Source organism: Pteropus medius, unplaced genomic scaffold (genome assembly GCF_902729225.1).
Source record: "Pteropus medius unplaced genomic scaffold, Ma_sr-lr_union100, whole genome shotgun sequence".
Taxonomy (NCBI): domain Eukaryota; kingdom Metazoa; phylum Chordata; class Mammalia; order Chiroptera; family Pteropodidae; genus Pteropus; species Pteropus medius.
This window is the reverse complement of record NW_024354503.1, coordinates 9,264,159-9,276,400: the sequence shown is the minus strand read 5'-3', so window position 1 is coordinate 9,276,400 and position 12,242 is coordinate 9,264,159. Positions and strand designations below refer to the sequence as shown.

At 34.6% G+C, this 12,242-nt stretch overlaps 1 protein-coding gene across 1 annotated transcript in view; it reads right to left on the bottom strand.

The window, feature by feature from the left end:
• RNF217 (ring finger protein 217) overlaps positions 1–12,242 on the bottom strand; it is a 113,723-nt gene that overhangs the window by 58,950 nt on the left and 42,531 nt on the right.

The window sequence follows — 12,242 nt, the reverse complement described above, 5'->3', positions numbered from 1 at the left end:
AAAAGACTGATTTGATAAACATCTAATTTTGATGCTCTATTTTTTTTTTCAGAGAAAGGTTTTTAACATTTGTTTTAATTTTATCCTTTTAAAACAGAAATGCCCAGTGCCTTTTTCCCTTTCTATCACAGAAAAATGGAATACTGATGACATGTTCGTGCTCTTCAGTAAAGGCTTAAATTTTAAACCTTCCAGAAACTTCTGGTATTGTCACAGTGAAGTGAATAATGATGATGATGATAACAGCAGCAGCTAACATTTATTAAATGTATAAATAGCCAGGCACTGTTCTAAGCACTCTCTATCAATCACCCCATTTTTTTTCCTGATAAAGATCCTACGAGGATCCCAAAGCACAAATGAATAAGTAATTAGCCCAAGGTCACACAAAAAGAAAGTACTGAACTGTAATGCAGACCTAGAGACTACCCAAGCCTGGACACATTGTCACTATGTTCCTTCAGATGCCTACCCAGACTTGGCAAAACTAGCCACTTGGAATAATAATGCCATGTTGCTAGCGATGACCGAGAACTCTTAAATGCTTCATCCAAAGCACTAGATGCCGCTCTACACGTGATGCTTTGATAACCAACCATAAACAGTCTAACCTTTAACGCCCTTTCCTAGGTGCAGTCCTGTAGACAAGCAGATGGTCTCCAAGCTCGTCTGCGCTGTCATCACTGAGCAGCAGTCATTCTCTGTGTCACCCCCTTCATCACCTATGAAGCATTTCTAATTTCCACCTCCCTCCTCAAGGCTTCACCTTTAACCTTCCCTTTCAGCTACTTGATACACATGCAATCAACAACCTCACCTCCTACTTGATAGGTAAAACCTAATGTGCTTAGATGAGAACCCCTTCACTTTCTGTTCCCCACACATAAGGGGGTACATTTTTTTCCTTCTTTAATATAAAGCAGGAATTCCCAAGCATCCCAAAATGAAAATTTCCACCTGCCTTGTCAAGGATCAACTTTCTCTAGTAATTTCAGACAATCAAGCATATAAACATGCTTGAGCTTTTCCCATCATAAAAGCAAAACAAAACAAAAACTTACTAAGACCCTATGTACCTCAGTCTCTACGTCTTGATTCTCCTTCCATTTTCAGTCAAGCTAACTGAAAAACTTACTTAATGTTCTTGTCTCTGTATCCACATTTAAAAACCCACTACTATTTGTCTCATTCCTCCACTTTAAGTCACTCTCTACAAAATGAGCAGTGACCTTCTCATTAGTAAATGCCCTTCTAAATCCTTATCTTACTCTATTGACATCTGCTTCTTTCTTGATCCCTAATACATCACATCTTGGTCCTCGGAACTTCCTTCTGTTCCCTTTGTGGAGTCTTCCAGTGTCTATTCCTTAAAACTTCCTGAGTGCCCAAGGTTCCATTTAGAACGGATTATTCTCATTGAGTAATCTTTCCCAGTGTTATCCCCTAAGGTTTCAACTCCACACCTATGCTAAAGGCTTCTCCATGTAAACTACAGCTTAGATCTCTCTGCTAAGCTTCTTTCACATACAAGCAATTCCTACTCGATGTTTCAGTCAAATACTTCAAAACCGAACTCACCACCTTCCCGTCTCTTCCTGACAGCTCACTTTCCTTCATGGTCTTTAGCACTGGAAATGGCACAGCAACCAGAAAACAAAGTATTATCTCCTTTTCTTCTGCCTCATCTCTCCTTCAACCAAGCAATCAACAAAATTCTACTTTACTCACTCTCCAAAGAACCATTTACATCTTTTGATCTCCACTGCCACTCAGTCAGTCCAGGCTCTGGAGTACGCCTTCTAAAACACAAATCTAATCATGATAGTCCACTAATTAAAATACTTCAATAATACCTCTGTGCTCAGGATTAAGTGAAAACTCCCTAGCATGTGAAATAAAAACCCTATTCAGGATTTGACTGCTTTCCTGGATTCCCCATTGCCATCCCCTTCATTGCTATGCCTCAGTCACACTGGTTTGCCTCTGGAACATGCTGTTCCTTCTACCTGAGGCATTCTCCACACCCATTTTTGTTGCCTACATCCTGTAGGTCTTAGCTTAGATGGCAAATCCTTTAGGAAGACTTTTCTAATCTCTCAAAACTGTATCAAGTGATCCTTAATCACCTGTAGCAGCATGTGCTTATTCCTGCATTTTGTTTATTCCACTCCAGAGGGCTTGCTTATTTTTCCCATTACGAACTGTACCTTGTTTATTCTTGCATCTCAAATACCTCACTCACCACCTAGCACAGAGTAGATGCTTATAAATATTTGTTTACTTTCAAAAAGAGATTAATATAGCTAGTGTTGGTTTTCTAGGTAATGATCAGGTAATGGGTCTCCAGGCACAGAAGGCTAAGGGTCAAGCAGGGAGCTGAGATACAGACAACCAAGGGGCCAAGTGCAGCATCAATTATAAAGGAGGAAAAGTGATTTTATGTGATTTTGGTTTTGCCTAGTGTATAAAGTTGCCTTGTAAGTAGAATAATTAATGTCTAATTCTGGACTATTTTAAAGGGGTTCTGGGAGTAAGGAAGGGCGACGAGAGCCAAATTGGCCTTGAACAGTAGTTCTAAGAAGATAAAAATGACTAGTCATAACTACCAGGACAGAGACCTCACACAGGCCAGAAGCCCACACAGCCTCCCTTAAGGGAAAGACATCCTTGGCTGGCCACAGGCTCAGTTGTTTCACCCAACGAGCTAACTGAAAGAAAAAAAGCTGGAACATAAAGAAAATGCTTCTGGCCCTTTGTACAGGTCAGCCCATTCTTCCAGTGCAACTCCAATGTATTCCTAGGCTGCTCCAATTAATGGATATTAATTTTGCTTTTGTTTTTGTTTTAATGCACCAGTTGCAAAAATTGTTACAGGCTGACCAAAATTCCACTGGATCCATAATAAAACTATATAACTTTTATCTAACTTTTGAATAATCTCATCATTTTTCAGGGAGAACAGAAATATATTTTTTCTTCCCTAAACCAAAGAGATCTGATTTGGGGCTTACTTTCTAAAACTAGTAGGGAAACAGAGAGCAGTCACACTGGCGGCCTGGAATATAGGGAAGTATTTGATGACAGTCTTGAGGAGCTCTTGTGTTTGTGCAGCTGATAAATGATTTGTAAGAGGCAATTTGAAAAACAGATAAAGAAGAAAAATTAGCTTTGTTTTATTATCCAAATATGATTAATATTAACATTTTCATATATTTCCTTTTAGTATATACTGTATTTCTTCTACATGCACTCCAAATTCAATTTGGTATCTTACCCTTCCATAACATAACATGAGCATTTTCCATGTTATTACCATCTGTAATTATCATTTCTGAATATTGTATAATATTTCAGAGCCACAGTTAACCTGTGGAGGCTGTTTCCAATTTTATGCTAATATAAATAATGTGGTAATGAATAACTTTATATATAAGGCTTTTTCTGTATTTCAGATTATTTTCTTAGGATAGAGTCCCAGAATTGGAATCATAGGGTCAGAGTATGTGATTATTATAAGACTCTTGACACATATTGCCAAATTGCTTTCCAAAAGCCATATTTCTTTATAGTACATGATAGTAATTATTATGACACCTTGCTCTATATGAGTGTCATCTCTAAAAAAAACAAAGAAAAAGCATACAAACTAAAACAACACAAAATCTCCAAAACTTTTGCCTTTAATGTGATAAGTAAAAGTGGCAATATTATTACTTTAACATGAGTGTTTTTAATTTTTTTTTAATATTGTAAGGTTTAATACATATCAGCATACTTATTCATTGTTTTATCCTTTTCTGTGAATATTCCAGTCATGTGCTGACCTGTAATAGCTTGATGCTCTATACATACTATGCAGTATTCATGGAGATTACATAACATTCCATGTGAAGTCAGTTTCCAGCAAGATGAGCCAAAGCAACAAGCTTGTATCCAGAATCCAACCCTGAACAGATGTTTGCTTGGCAGCCTAGTTGCAATAATTAACATCAGAAAGCAGAGCAATTAAAAAAGAATACAAGCAGATCTCACATCCATGAATCATGGTTCTGTAAATGTCTCAAACCATCTGGATGACTGGGATCCAATCCTCCATTTTGAGAAAGACCTGCATGACAGTACCAAAAACAGGGGACCTCTGAATACCAAATGCTCTTAGGGTATTGTGTGTCTGCTTCTTAAATCACTTCTCATTCTCTACCTTTTAATAACAGATAATGATGTAATTGTCTCAAGCTCTTTTTCCCTAGATTGTATACTTCTCATAGGCAAATACCACATTTTATTTATCTTGGTATCCTAGGAAGCACCAAGACCCTGCCTTGCATACAGTAAGCACTTAGTATTTGTTTATTGTAATAGATTGAAATAGAATAATCAAAACCTTGGCAGATGTCCGACCTCAAGCCAGAGGGTGTCTCTTAATTGCACTGGCAGTTGTTTATCATTATGATTAAACAGCTCTGTCTAAAGTCCTGGTGGGAAGTCTGGCACAGAAAAAACACCAGCCTTGCTGACTGTGAAAGGCAACATTAGAGAAAACAGCACTTGGCCTCTGAGGCAGGTGGAGTGCCTTCACAGCACGTATGGTCCTTGCCTAGGTTTACTGTGCTGTTTTTCATAAAACTGACTGAGATATGAGGCAAACTGTGACTTCAATTTGATATGCAAAATTGGCAATATATTATCATTTTAATGCATATTATTTTAGCCAGGGATTATTCGTTTTTCCAGTAAACAAATGGTGACAGGAAATTCTCAAAGGGAAAGAGAGAGGTGTCCACCTGAATTAGCAACCTAGAGAGATTTTCATTTAATGTCTCAGTATTATTTGGTTGTATATTTTCAAACATTTAACTAAGACTTATCCTACATTTTAGGAAACATGCTGATTGCCTTCAATTCTCCATTTTTTTTTTAATCAAAATCTTCACTAAGTTCCTGTATTGGCAAAGAATTTGCTAACGTACATTTTTTTAAAAAAAGAATGCATGGCATAATCTGTCCTTCAAATTCTTTCTTTCCAGCTTTCACTTTTGAAACATTTCAAGTCTTTCTCTCTCACTCTCTCTCCCCATCTCTCCATTTCTTCCCTCCTCCTTTCTCCTTCCTTCTCTCCTCTCTCTCTCTCTCTCTCACACACACACACACACACACACCCCTTTTGTTTTTTCTTCTTTTTTGTTTAATCATTTAAGAGAATAGGGTCATACTTTTACCTAATCACAATATAACCATCTTACCAGAAAACTTAGCACAGACAAAATATTTCTACCTAACACACATTCTATATTCATATTTCCCCAATTGTCCCTATTGCTGATTTTTAAAAATCATTCAGGATCCAATCAAAGATCATAGTCTATTTAGTTGTCATTTCTCTTTCACCTGTTTTAATCCTCTAAAAAATTGTTATTAGCATTTTTAGAAGTTCAGGCCAGTTATTTTGTAGAATGTCTCAAAATCTGAAATTGTTCATTTCCCCATAATCAAATTTGACTTAAACATTTTTGGTGATGTGTATTTTCCATGGTGTCAGATCAAGAAGCACATACTTTCAGTTTACTCCATTATTGTGATGACAAGTTTGATCACTTGGTTATGATAATGTCTGCCAGATATCTCTATTGTAAAAGCACTTTTCCTCCTTGTTATTCATATGCAATCTGTAACTGATACTAAACCACGTGACTATATTTTGTTCCCCAACAACACTTTACCCAATGGTTTTACCATTCACTGATGATCCTTATCTGAATCAGATATTGCACTGGGGGTTGAAAAATGGTGATCTTTCTGGTTCTATTATTCCTCCCATATTTATTTGCTGGCATTATTTTTAAATAGCATTTTTCACATCACATTTTAAAAATATATCACTATAGACTCAGCATTTCCCTTTTTAATCATTGTGTTAAAATCCATTGTCATCATTTAAACTGTTGCAAATTTGGCCACTGGGGACCACCTTAAGTCAGTATCCTGCTAGTTCTGCTTTGGTCTTGAATAATTCCTTGTCCTAAAGCTGGAATCAGCTGATTCTCCAAAGAATCCTGTTTCTTTTAAAGGGGAATGAATGCTATTCTAAAACCAAGATCCAAGCTTCTGATACTCTTATTTATACTGGGGTATCATTGCCTCCAGGCCTTTTCAGTCATCAGAGTTATTAAATATATATATGACAAGTTTATATATATAATTATATATTATATAAATTTAATATATATTTTAATATATTTTAAAATATATTTTTCCTTTAATTTTAAATCAGCATTTCATATTGATGTCTCCAATTCTAACCCAATGCTACAAGGGTTCTTTCTCACCTCTCCTCACTCCATATTTATAACTTTTTTCCCCCAAGGTGGAAAAAAGTTGGTATCAATGAATTTATTTCTTTGTTTTATCTTTCAATACATACATAAGTTTCCTAATTACTATACAAATAAACTAGCAACAGCAAACCACTATATAAAGATCAAGATTTGAAATTCTCTTTCTACTCAGAATATATCTTGCTTAGCATAGAGTCAGGGCACTGTGTTTAAAGTTGTCTGAATTAATTCTTCTCTGTCTTTATGCAATCAATTTGGTAAATATTAGCTCCTTTGTTTCTGTTCATATTCTTTCAGGCTTGCTTTCTTAAAAAATCATTTTTGATTTAATTTTATTTTTGAGAATTAAAATAGTAATGGTTCAAAAGTCAAAACTACATGAAAACTATACTCAGAATATTTTTACTCTTACTTTACCTTCCACCCCACACACACCCACCTCTACAGGTAACCATTTCACACTTTCTAGTGTATCCTTCCTATGTTTCTTTTTGTAAAAGAAAAAGAAAGCGAAACATTTACATATTCATATTTTTATTCATATTTTTCCCTAAAGTTATTGCTAATCTAGTTGAAGAAATAAAGTATTCCCAGACAATTAGTAAAGAATAAAAGAAGTACTAGTCTTCTTTAGTATGTTTGTAAGAGGTATTCAGAGACAAATTTTGATAATCAAATTAATCATGCGCAGAAATAAAAAAGTCATAAACATCCAAAGTTTTATTTGCATTACCAAATATATAACATAGTAAGACCAGAATCTTCAAAATTAGCTGAGGCAAGCTATAGTTACTGTTTGTATTCATTCCTAACCATCAAATGAGTTCAAAGAATGTAATATACACTTGACAAGGAGGAGGAGTTATCATTATATGTTAAGATACTGGAAATAATGAAAATGAACTTTAGAATTTTTTAACTGTTTAGCAACAGAAGTAGATATAAGCTAAAAGCTCATTTCAAAATGGAGTATACGAGCTAATACTTCACTTTAAAATAGAAAACTTAAAACAAAGAGTTCTAATAAATAACTCCAACTGGCGTTAGCAGGAAAAATTTTATTAGTGCTATAACTTTCAGCTGGAAATTGATTAAATATCTAGACATGACCATTTCTGGATTTAAAGATAATTAAGTAAAAGTGAAAGCGCTATTCAGACGCAATCTGATTTCCCATAAGCTATCAAAAACTTAGTGGACTAGAGTCAAATATATTTGTAGTAAAATATTAAAATAGTATTAATAATATCCAACATTAATAATATATACCGAGCACTATATCAAGTGCTTTGTATGCGTCATTCTGTTCTCTCCTTATAACATTCATGTGAGGCTATTTTTATTGTTATAATTACCGTCATTATCCCCATTTCGCAAATGATGAAACTAAGGCTTTTCAAAAGTTAAGTAACTTTCCCAGGGTCACAGAGCAATACAATATGTCTATGCAACTTAAAAATTAGAGTCAGGTAAGTCACCTACATGTGATTGCCTACTCTTTACTTTTATCAATATACATAGTACATGTGTGCTACTTTAAAAAGTCAAATGATTCTTACAAGATAGATAAATAAAACAGAGATCCAACTTTATCTAACCACAGTTTGAAGAGGAAACAAATTTTCAGCTCTTATCTATTTTGTTATTATCTTTATGTTCCTAGAGAATATGCTTATGCTCCTTTATTAGAATTTAGAACTCATATCTTTCTCACCATTTTACTTATTTCCATCCTTCCAATAGCATTACAGCACAAATTTTTGTTAATAATTCACATTTAGAATATGACTATATTTAGACATATTTAGACTGTGACTCTGTAAGTAATATTTCCTATTTACTACTGGCTAATAGTATATTATAGTGCCATTTTATCTTTTATGTAACTACTGCATTCCTAGAACTTAGTATTTTTTTCTAGCTTTCTATATTCCTATTACTAATACTTCTTAAAACTTTCCAACTGAATTATAAACTCCCCCTGAAGATTATTTTCCGCATAATCAGAACAACCAGTTCAAGTTCCACTTCTTCTTTCTTAGAGCACATTTTCTGAAGCCCTGTTCCTCCAGCTCCCACATGGACTGGTGCTGAGCCTGCTACTTTGCTTCTGTGTTGGAGCCCACCGCTTCTTGGATTCATGTTACCTGCTATCTTGCTTCATTTCCCCTGTTTTGGTGGGGAACATCTTTATGGAGGTGTCACGCAATCCACTGATTTCAAAAATGAGTCCTCAGTAAGATCTGTGAGCCAGGCTTACTGGCAAGTTGGCTTTTTTTTTGCTGGAAATCACCAAGTGTCAGCAACCTTAGGTGTTTCCCCTGGGACTATACACTCTCTATAGAAGAATCCTCTAGTTTTATGTCTGAAGGTATATGTCCAGTTGCCAGTGCTAAAGCGTGTGGCCAAATGGGAGCTGAGGAGTCATTAGCCTTCTTGTAGACTTGCCCACACATCCTTATTTTCAATGCAGTGCCTTTACTTCAAACTGGGCCTGCAGCACCCCTGCTAAGCTTCCAACTACCCGAATTACTCTGGGAAAGGGTAGCCACCTATCTGTACAGGTCCAGAAAGGTGAGGCGGTGGGGTTCTTCCTTATTCAGATTTTCAACTAATCCTACTACTTTCAGCTCCACAACTCACTATCATCTTCTAAATATTCTGGTGCCTCCTATTCCAGAGAATTTCTGAAATTCACTGGTGCAGACTAACATTTCTTGCTGGTATCCCTGGTTTTTAAATCATCTAAGTATCAAATAGCTCTGTTTAGTCAGTTATCCCTCCATCCATTTACTCCTTCTAAAAAGGGGATTTCTGGTCCACTGTTGACTTTTCCTTTGTTATCATTGTCCTTGTGAGCTGAATCCAAGTTTTGTGAATGCTAATGTGTTTGGAAAGCCTTCAACTAAAACAAACAAGATGCTATGTTTTCAATGAAAATTCTTGTACTCGAGATTTGTCCTTGAAGTAATACAATGAGCTCATTCTGTTGTATCAAAATGAGGCATGAATTAAGCTGAGTGTTGAAAAAAACTGTAAATAATTCTGTTTTATTAAATATCAGTGCTCCTTGGATTTCCAGCAAGTCACTTGATCTTACGAAAATAATAATTGTAACTTTCTTCAAAAGTAAGGTGGAAGGCTTATCTAAGAAAATCATTTAAAAATATTCTACAAAATACAGACAAAGCAGTAGCACTTCTTGGTCTGTACTTCATTAATCGATGCTAATAGCAAAGCAAGGAGCCCTCTTACCATGCCTCTGTGTAAAGACCATAAAGGCTCTCTTTAATGCTTATATGTTACCCTATCATGAACTCTTGAATAGCCAGCATTATAAGGCTACTGGTTGTATTTATAAAAACTCTAATTTTATTGATAGTGCAAACAGAAATTCTGATTAAAGGAAATATGTGGTAACCTCTTTTGTTAACTGAATAAATGCTTCTCTATAAGATTTGTAATTCTATATGTTCTGTTTTAACCTTTTACCACGGAATGTGTTAATCCTTTTATAATGATATGCTTGTGCCAGTATAACTACTGAACACAATTTGAATAGAAAGATTAAAGTGATTTGTGCCCACTGTAAATATATATATTCAGTTAAAATTTGATAGTAACTTCCTAAAAAGTCAATAGCATTTTAATATACATAATTAAGGAAAGAATTTAATCCTTATTTTAATAATAAGATTATATATATTAAAAGCCTATAAAACACATGATCTTAGTATCAAGTGAAGAGAAATGTGTATACTTCCCCAAAAAACATGACCTATCCAGAACTTTTTACTCCATGACAGGTTGTTTTTGTTATTTTATGCATTCATGTACCTGTTTTTTAACACCTAATTCCACAGAACCCCAGAGCAGCTTACGAGAGACAGACAAATACAATAAAGCTGCAAATACGGGTAAAAGAACATCTGCCAGTTGATTAAATATCTAATTTTATTGATTAAAAACCTGCTCAGGACAATTAAACCCCAAATTTAACTCTGTGTTTCCCAGTGAAAAGACAAATGAGGAAAACAATGGGGTAAATAGCTGTTATTGTCCAATAGAGAAAAGCATGAGAAACAGTTTCTACATCATGTACGTATAATATAATTTAAATTCTAAGAAAATTTTCATGACTCTTCATATAAATGACACCGAATATCATGAAAGGCAGTGTTATCGAAAGTAGATTTCAAAAGGTATTTTCATATAGTCATGTTTTTTTCTTTTTGCTTGTATTCACGGCTAAGATTTCTGACAGCAAAAAGGAAAATAAGCAAAGGGAAAAGGTGCATGGAGTGAGGCCAGAAAAAACCAGGTGCAAGGTTCCAAAAATGCTCTCCCAGTGGAGTCACACAGAACACACATAATTCTTCCAGCAGCAGACAATGTGTGAAGTATTCTGCTTCTTTACAGACTCTATCTCCCAGGTTTTTACTGGGGACTGCTCACGTAAGCTCCCTCTGCCTAGCACGTACCTGACTCCTAGGAGAAAGGCAGGTGTTCAGGATAAACTATTTTGTGTGCACAAATAGTTTAGGGGCAGTGATCCACTCTTATCATTTATAGAGAGTTTCACATCAGTGTAGAAAAATGCTAACTACTCAAGTTCCCATGTCAGCCAAGGAGCCAACTAGCAAGTAGGACCTTCTAAGGATAGCAGGCTCAAGCCTGCTATGTTAAACTCTTTTCTGCACAGATTCTATTAAAATAATGCACTAATGGCCCACTAAATTGATTTCACAACCCATGCATGAGTCATGACTCAGTTTGAAAAAAGTTTTAATATATCCCATCTTAAACAAAGAATTCCTCTATTGGCACCATATTCTTCTAAAGTTTGATTTTTTTTTTCTCTGCTTTTTCATTGTAAAATTTGTCAGCGTGCTCTACATTTAATCTTTACTTTCTCATTGCCAACTAGGTATTAACTTGTTTTTAGAAAATTTTTAAAATCTAGAATATATAAAGAATAATGAGACATATTACTGTCATCTAATAATAACTTGTTATATTTAGACTTCCATTTATGTATTTATGTATTTTTTTTTATTTAAGAAATAAAATAATGCAAATACTGAAGTTACTTTAAACCAACTTCATTACTCTCATATTCTTATTTCTTCATCCAGTGGCATCCACTGTCCTTAGACTGGCAGGCCTTCAAGTCCTCTTTATATTTTTATGTACAAGTGTATCATTTGGAATATGTGGTCAACATATGCTGTTTTGCAGTGTGCCTTTTTTCACTTAACATTTTTTGAAGCCTATTTATCTTGGTAAATTTTTTTTTTTTGATTGAAATGCTATGTAATATCCCATCATATGACTGTCATATTTTATTAATTCAATCTGTTTTTGGTAGACTTTGAGGTTGTTTCCAAATGTTAGTTCTTAGAAATAGTTTAGCAGTGAGGATCCCTGTACATGTTACAGACATGTGTGAGTGAGTATCTCCAGAAGTAAAATTCTTGAGTCTTGGGGGAACTATGTCTGTTTTTTACATTACTGTTTTCTTTAAGATAATCTGAAAATAGAAAAAATATAGAAAATATTACTACATATAGTAGTATCTATATTTATAATCCTATAGTTAGTATCCATATTTAACTATATCTATGATTATATACGTATAATTTAAATAAAATATAATAAAAATAAAAAGGGATCATACTATATACACTATTATAATTTGTATTCATGCTCACTATAGCATAACCATACTTCCTTTCTAAAATATTTTAAAGTGTCTGCATATATGGGTGTCTCATTATTTCTTTAACCAATGTATACCATTCAGCATTTAGAGTTTTCCATATGCTCTCTATTGTATAATATAGTGATGAATAACCTAGTGATGAATGTGTGTGTGTGTGCACTTCTGATTATTTTCTTAGGAAATCT